The 7,137-nt window shown below is 44.0% G+C and overlaps 1 pseudogene; it reads left to right on the forward strand.

The window, feature by feature from the left end:
• Window positions 1-560: 560 nt before the first annotated feature.
• Window positions 561-2,076, forward strand: LOC105997735 (annotated as a pseudogene).
• The last annotated feature ends 5,061 nt before the right edge of the window (window positions 2,077-7,137 follow it).

Below are 7,137 nucleotides of genomic sequence, written 5' to 3' on the forward strand. Positions count from 1 at the left end.
TTCCCCAGACTTGCCCAAACTCGGACTACAACAGCAATTGAGGTAAGGAGGTGTTTATCAATTATCGCCAAACTGTTAGAAGGGATATAGGCAGTGGCTAGGAAGCCAACTAATTTATCTAAGGTGAGGGAGACTGTGCAACTCCCCAGTGAGTCTGCCACTGCTTTTCTAGAATGTTTCTTTGAGGCCTATAGGACCTATATGCCTATAGATCCTGAAGCCCCAGAGAATTGAAGAGTCCAAAATATGGCCTTCATTACCCAGTCACCCCCAGATATTAGAAGAAAGCTTCGAAAGTTATAAGGTTTTGAGGGAAAGGTGTTATCTGAGTTGGTAGTGTTTGCCCAGTGGGTGTTTGATAACAGATATACCCTGGAAGAAAAACAGTCAAAGAAGGGGGTTCGAGTTTTGGTAGCAGCACCAAGACAGGGATCAAGAAACCCTTGGCGAAGACAGTATAATTATTTTGCAAATGGAAGTAGGGAACCACTAGGACTAGATCAGTGTGCTTATTGCATTGAAATGGACATTGGAAAGAGGAATGTCCAAGGAGGAGAACGATGGAAAATGACAGGTTAAGTAAGCACGTTAGCCACCTGGAAACTGTGTTCATATCTCCTGAGAAACATGGAAAGGAGCTCAGGACTCTGAAATCCAGCCTTGTTCAACTTAAATCAGCCCTCCGAACTTAACAACAACAACAAAAAATGTGGCCAAGAAAAAATTCACATACTCCTGTCTGAAAACACTGGCTTGAATCTCCAGTATGTGCCAGTCAAAACCCACAAAGAGGTTAAAAGCACATTGAACCAGCATGCTCGAGAAAACTAAGAGAGAATTATCCGAAGTGAAGAAAAGATTTGAAGACATAAATCAGGAACTTGTAAAAGTCAAAGATGAGAATGAAATCCTCAAGGGAACCCAGAAAACACTCAGAATCAAATGGAATCCAAGTACATCAGCCTGGGTGAGCATGAGGCCAAGCTGGGGGCCACAGGTCAGAGGCTGAAGGAGGCACAGGATGCCAACACTGCCATCCTTGCTGACTACAAGCAAGGCCAGGAGGAGATCCTGACACTGCACACAGAAATCAAGGCCCAGAAGAAGGAGCTAGATATGATACAAGAATGTATTAGGCTGAAGTACACACCCATTATCACCTTTGAAGAGTGTGAGCAGAAACTCAAAGCAACAGAGAAAGAACTGAAAGAGCAGCTAGGAGAGCAGACACAGAAGTGCTGTGTCAGAGAAGAAGAGGCCAAGAAAAGTGAGCAGGAAAACATCAGGCTCAAGGAAAACATCAGAAACAGTTAAAGGACACGCATGCTCAGATGGGGAATGCCCGGGAAATGGAAAGAGCATCAGGCATAAAAAGAGAAGAGCTAAACAAGCAGTTGAAAGATTTATCACAAAAATACACTGAAGGAAAAACAAGAAAGAGAAGCTACTAGAGGAAAAGGCCAAACAGACTGCAGAGATCCTTGCTACACAGAGTTGAATGTCCCAACCCATCAGGTGAAGATGCTAAAGAAGTCTGTCAATAGCACCATTGAGAACTTAAAGGAGGAGCTGAAGAGCAAGCAAAGGTGCTGTGAGGCGCAGTGGGCTGTGAGCAGGCCACAGCAGCAGATGGATGGTCAAAGCAACTCTTCTGTGCCCCTTGCAGAACACTTGCAAGTTAAGGAGGCCTTTGAGAAGGAGATTGAGATCATGAAAATGAGCTTGAGAGACAAGGAGGAGGAAAGCCAAAATAAAATGGAAGAAGTCTCCAAGCTCCAGACTGAGCTTCAGAGAACTAAACAGGTATTAAAGAAATTGGAGACCCCTGAGGTTCAGGGAAATAACCAACCTGATCAGGTAGCTTGGGAGGCTGCCCTAAAACCAGTGGGGCCTCTTGAGCTGCTAGTCATTAAGATGAAAGGAAGAGGCATAAAAAACTGTGGTCACAAGTGTACAAATGTGACATGTGTGCACTTGCAAAACATGGGTACAGGCTCAAGCCTTCTGTCTGTTTATATCTGGTTATCTGTCACCCTGGTAAATTGCCCTGGGCCCCTGCCTAAAACTGCCTTGTAAATCAGTGGAGCCTCAGACTGCCAAGCCTCTGTAATGTATGTAGAAAGTTGCCAACAGGTAAATGCTGGAAGGCAGGAACGTGTGGAGAGGGCGTGTGTGTGGGAACTTCACCTGGTAATTTGAGGAAGTGGACTTCAAAGAAGTAAAGCCTGGAAAATATGAGTATCCATAACTGTTGGTACAAGTGGACACTTATTCAGGCTGGGCTGAGGCATTCCCCACAAACACTGAAACCATTCAGGTAATTCCTTGGGCTTACCCTTAGCAGTGGGGTCCAACAATGGCCCAGCCTTCTCAGCCCAAGTTACTCAAATATTAGCTAAGGCCCTAGGAATAAATTGGAAATTACATTGTATTTATAGACCTTAAAGTTCAGGGAAGGTGGAAACTTTAACTAAATTAATTACAGAGACTGGCCATGACTGGGTAAGCCTCCTCCTCTTTGCTCTCCTCTGAGCAAGATATATCCCTTATGTTAGAAGATTCCCTCTCCTTGAAATAATTTATGGCAGACTTCCCCCTTTGGTTCCTAAACCTGGGGAAAGCATATTAACAGAAATGTCTAACCACAATCTTGTACAGTCCCTGCAGGCTTTGCAGCATGTTCTTTTCCATGACTATCCTTTGGTAGCTGAGGCCCATCGGTCTCCTGAGAAAAACTATATCCACTCTTTCTCACCTGGACAGCTTGTGTGGGTAAAAAGGCATCATGCTCCTGAATTGGAGCCCAAGTGACAAGGACCTCACTCGGTAGTGCTAACTACACCGTTGGCTATTAAAGTTGCAGGAAAACAGCACTGGATCCATCAATCTCAAGTGAAACAGGCAGTGGAACAATGTCCAGAGAAGGCTGTAAGATAGACAGTTCAGAGACACTCAGAGGATGCCTTAAGGATAAGACTTACCAAGTGTTAGTGTCAATTAGTGTGTTTCTATGGTTACCCCTCCTTGTTATCTGTTAAATTTGCATTTTAAGCCTGTCCAATGGTGGGGGGGGGACAGGGGAGAGGGGAAAATTTAGGATTTGGCTCAAAAGAAGGATGTAAAAATCAATGGTTTGATTGGACATGAAAACCAGTGGGGGAGGTAATAATCCCATCATAGCCCCAGTGGCCTGACCTGCTGGAGGGGGTGGGGTGTGGAGAGGCTGACATCACCGCATGCTGTCAAGCTGTCAAGAAGTGGTTGGACAGTGGGCGGCTTGGGGGAGGGGTGTGAATAGAGGTTTAAACCATTAGACCTGTTGGAGTGGGGGTGGGGAATGCGTGTTCCAAGCAGGGGGGAATGGAGAGAGAGAGAGAGACGGCCGGAGGAGAAAGACAGCAAGAGACCCCTAATGGAACAGAGCAGGGCAAGCCTGTGGAGAGGCCCGCAAAAAGGCCTGTGGGAGAGGCACCTACTGGAACAGAGTAGGGCAGGCTGGTGGAGTGTGAAGAGGCCTGCAAAGAAGGAGGAAGGAAGGAAAAGGAAAAGCCTTCCCCTATGGAGGTTTGGAGGTCTGGGGTTGGAGGTTTGCAGACTGAGGTTAGCAGACAAACTAATAAAGGTCAGTGCTGACCACTGGAGGCTTGGAGGTTTGGTGGTCGAGGCTGCTCTTTGTTTTGGGTAGCTATCCCAGGACAAGGTAGCCACAGGCCCCTTTTCTGGTGTAAATAGTGTAAATAAACTTCTTTTGCTACCTTTAACCATGTCTCCATGGATTGTCTTGCTCTATGGAAGTCATAAAAGAATCTGTAAAGTTACATGAATGAGACCATTTTTTACAAACAATGGAGCAAAGAGGAGAAAGTTCACATACTGATCAAGAAATACAAAGTGGTGAACATCATTACTCTAGCTATTCTTCAGACCTTGGGGCTACACCTCAGTCTTCTGGCCAGTCCTCTGGCATGAGTGGCAGTTGAAACCATTGGAGCTGTTGGGGTTGGGGAAGGGCGCAGTCTGTATATAGGCTGTGTGTTCTGAGGAGCCGGTGTGTGTGTGTGTGTGTGTGTGTGTGTGTGTGTGTGTGTGTAGAGACAGCAGGAGGAGAAAGACAGCAAGAAGTGCTTACTGGAGTAGAGCAGGGCAGGCCTGTGGAGAGGCCTGCAGAGAAGGAGGAAGGAAAGAAAAGGAAAAGCCTTCCCCTTTGGAGCTTTGGAGTTTTGGAGGTCTGGGGTTGGAGGTTTGCACACCAACTAATAACAGTCAGGACTGCCCATTGGAGGCTTGGAGATGTGGAAGTCAAGGCTGCTTTTGGTCCTGGGCAGCTAGCCCAGGACAAGATAGTTGCAGGCCCCTTTCTAATGTAAATAAAACTCCTTTGTTACCTTTATCCATGCCTCCCTGGATATTCTAGGTGCTAAGCTAGCTCAGAAAGGGAAGTCTATGACACCCTAACTCCAATTAACCATCAAAAACCAGCCTGTGCAGTGAATGGTGCTGGCAGAATTGGTTAAACATCTGTAGATAACTAAAGTTAGAGCCTCTATGTCACCTTGCACCAGAATCAACTCCGAATGGATCAAAGACCTCGAGGTTAAAAAAAAAAAAACACCCTGAAAACATTACAGGAAGGAAGAGGAGAAACTCAAGGGCTCCTTGGCACAGGCCAATGTTTTCTTAATGTAAGGTCTGCCCTGGGAAGGCGGGGCACCCTCTTCCCTCCTCTTGGCTAAGTCTCCTGTGTCACCTAGGTAACTGGCACACCTAAAGACAGTCACCTCCCCCTCCTCGAAGGCCACACCCCAGGCCACCCACAGTCTTGCCTCCCATTGGACAGAGGGAGGGTCTCAGGCCTTGAAGTCACATCTGCATCCGGTGGTGCCACACCTTCCCTTCCCTGTCCCTGCACCTTCTCCCTGCCCCTTCCCTACTTAAACCCAGGCAGGACCTCAGCCCTCCCCTTTGGCCGTTGGCTTCTCCACCATGCGTAACAGGGCATCAGTTCAGTAAATTAACTTCTCTTCCTGCCTGAATACCACGTGGTGTTCTCTTTATTAGCTACCTAATTGAACCTACCTATTTAATTTACCTAATACTTTAATAAAGACCCAGAAACACAACAAACCAAAGAAAGGTTGGATAAATAAGGATCGCATTAAACTGTAGAGCTTCTGCATGGCAAAGGACATAGCTAACAAGATCAGTAGAAAGTCCACAGATTGGGAGAAGATCTTCACTAGACATACAACAGACAAGGGCTTCATATCTAAGATATACTTAGAACTCAAAAAATTAAATTCCCCAAAAATAAATCCTCAAAGAAACAACCTCCCTTTTCATAAATGGCCTAAGACTTAAAGAGACTTCTCTGAAGAGGAAATAAGAATCCCAATAGATACATGAAGAAATGCTCAATATCTCTGGCCATAAAAGAAATGCAAATCCAAACAACATGGAGATTCCACCTCATCCCAGTTAGAATGACTATAATCAAGAAATCTAACAACAGATGTTGGAGGGGATGTGGTCAAAAGGAATGTTATTACGCTGTTGGTGGGAGTGTAAACTTGTTCAACCACTTTGGAAAGTAGTATGGAGGTTCCTCAAAAGACTCTACATAGAGCTCTCCTATGACCCAGCAATCCCACTTCTGGGCATTTACTCAAATTACCACAAACAAGGCCACACTAAAGTTATCAACACAACTATGTTTATTGCAGCATTATTTACCATAGCTAAGACATGGAACCAACCCAGATGCCCCTCAGTAGATGAATGGATCAAGAAAATGTGGTATATATACACAATGGAATTCTATGCCTCCATCAGAAAGAATGACATTGCCCATTCATAGGGAAATGGAAAGACTTGAAAAAATTACACTAAGCAAAGTAAGCCGGACCCAAAGAAACATAGGTCTCATGGTTTGTAATAATTAGTATACATCTAGGATAATTTTATCCGATAAGCAGAAAAGCTCAATAGCTATGTACATATGACCATATAAAGATGTTACTAATGAAATGAACTATAAGACATGGACATAAGAGAGTTTTCCTGTTGTTTCTAATGTACTACATGGTTTCTTTTTTCTTTTCTGTTTCCCCCCTCTATGGCTAATCCCCTGTTGTCACTGTATTTGATTTTGGTACCCTGGGTATTATATATATATATATATATATATATATATATATATATATGTTTATATTAATTAGGGAAGGGAACATGGTGAGACAAAGGACAAAGGGAGAACCAATGTGACAGTGATACTCACAAGACACGATGTTGGAAATGATCTGTACAACATGGTGGGGGTATTGGGAGGGTAAAGAAAATGGGAGAAAAATTGAGGGAGGGATAACAAGTTTGCTCACTATCTTATATATGTAAGTGTAACCCCTCCGTACATCACACCTCAACAATAAGATTTAAAAAAAAAATTTAAAGCCAAAAGGGGATCTGTGGCTCTACTTGAGGAAAAAGAAAAAAGAACTCGAAAACAAACTGAGACCCAGGCCCTGAGTTTAAGACCAGGTAGAAAAAAATAGTAGAAGAGTCAATTGTTTCCTGAAGATGAGTATTTATGACACCAAGTTCAGTTTTGAGTGTTAATGAATCCCTACCAGCCTGGAGTCCAATGACTGGGAACACAGCCCTCCCCCAATGTTCTTAGAATCTCCACAGACACCTGTGGTGATCAATCAGGGTTTAAGTTTACAGCAATAATCCGAATAATGATCAGGGTGGTAAAGTAAAGGGGGCGAGGAGGGAAAAGATGAGAGGAATAACATTTAAGCTATATTGTTTCCTCAAGACAAGCTTTTGCCTGAAATAGATTAATCTGGCTGCATATTAATATGGCTTACCAATTAATGACTAAAAAGTGCTTTCAACATAAAAAATGCTCAGTGAATGCTTAAAAATAATAACACACTCTTTGAGGATGTCTAGAAATATACTAGCATCTTTAATCTCTCTCTCTCTCTCTTTTTTTTAACACTTAAAATGTTATAGTTGACTGGGTGCTGGTGGCTCACGCCTGTAATCCTAGATACTCGGGAGGCTGAGACCTGAGGATTGTAGTTCAAAGTCAGCCCAGGCAGGAAAGACCATGAGGCTCTTATTTCCAATTAACCA

This window comes from Dipodomys ordii, unplaced genomic scaffold, assembly GCF_000151885.1.
Source record: "Dipodomys ordii isolate 6190 unplaced genomic scaffold, Dord_2.0 Scaffold152, whole genome shotgun sequence".
Classification (NCBI taxonomy): Eukaryota; Metazoa; Chordata; class Mammalia; order Rodentia; family Heteromyidae; genus Dipodomys; species Dipodomys ordii.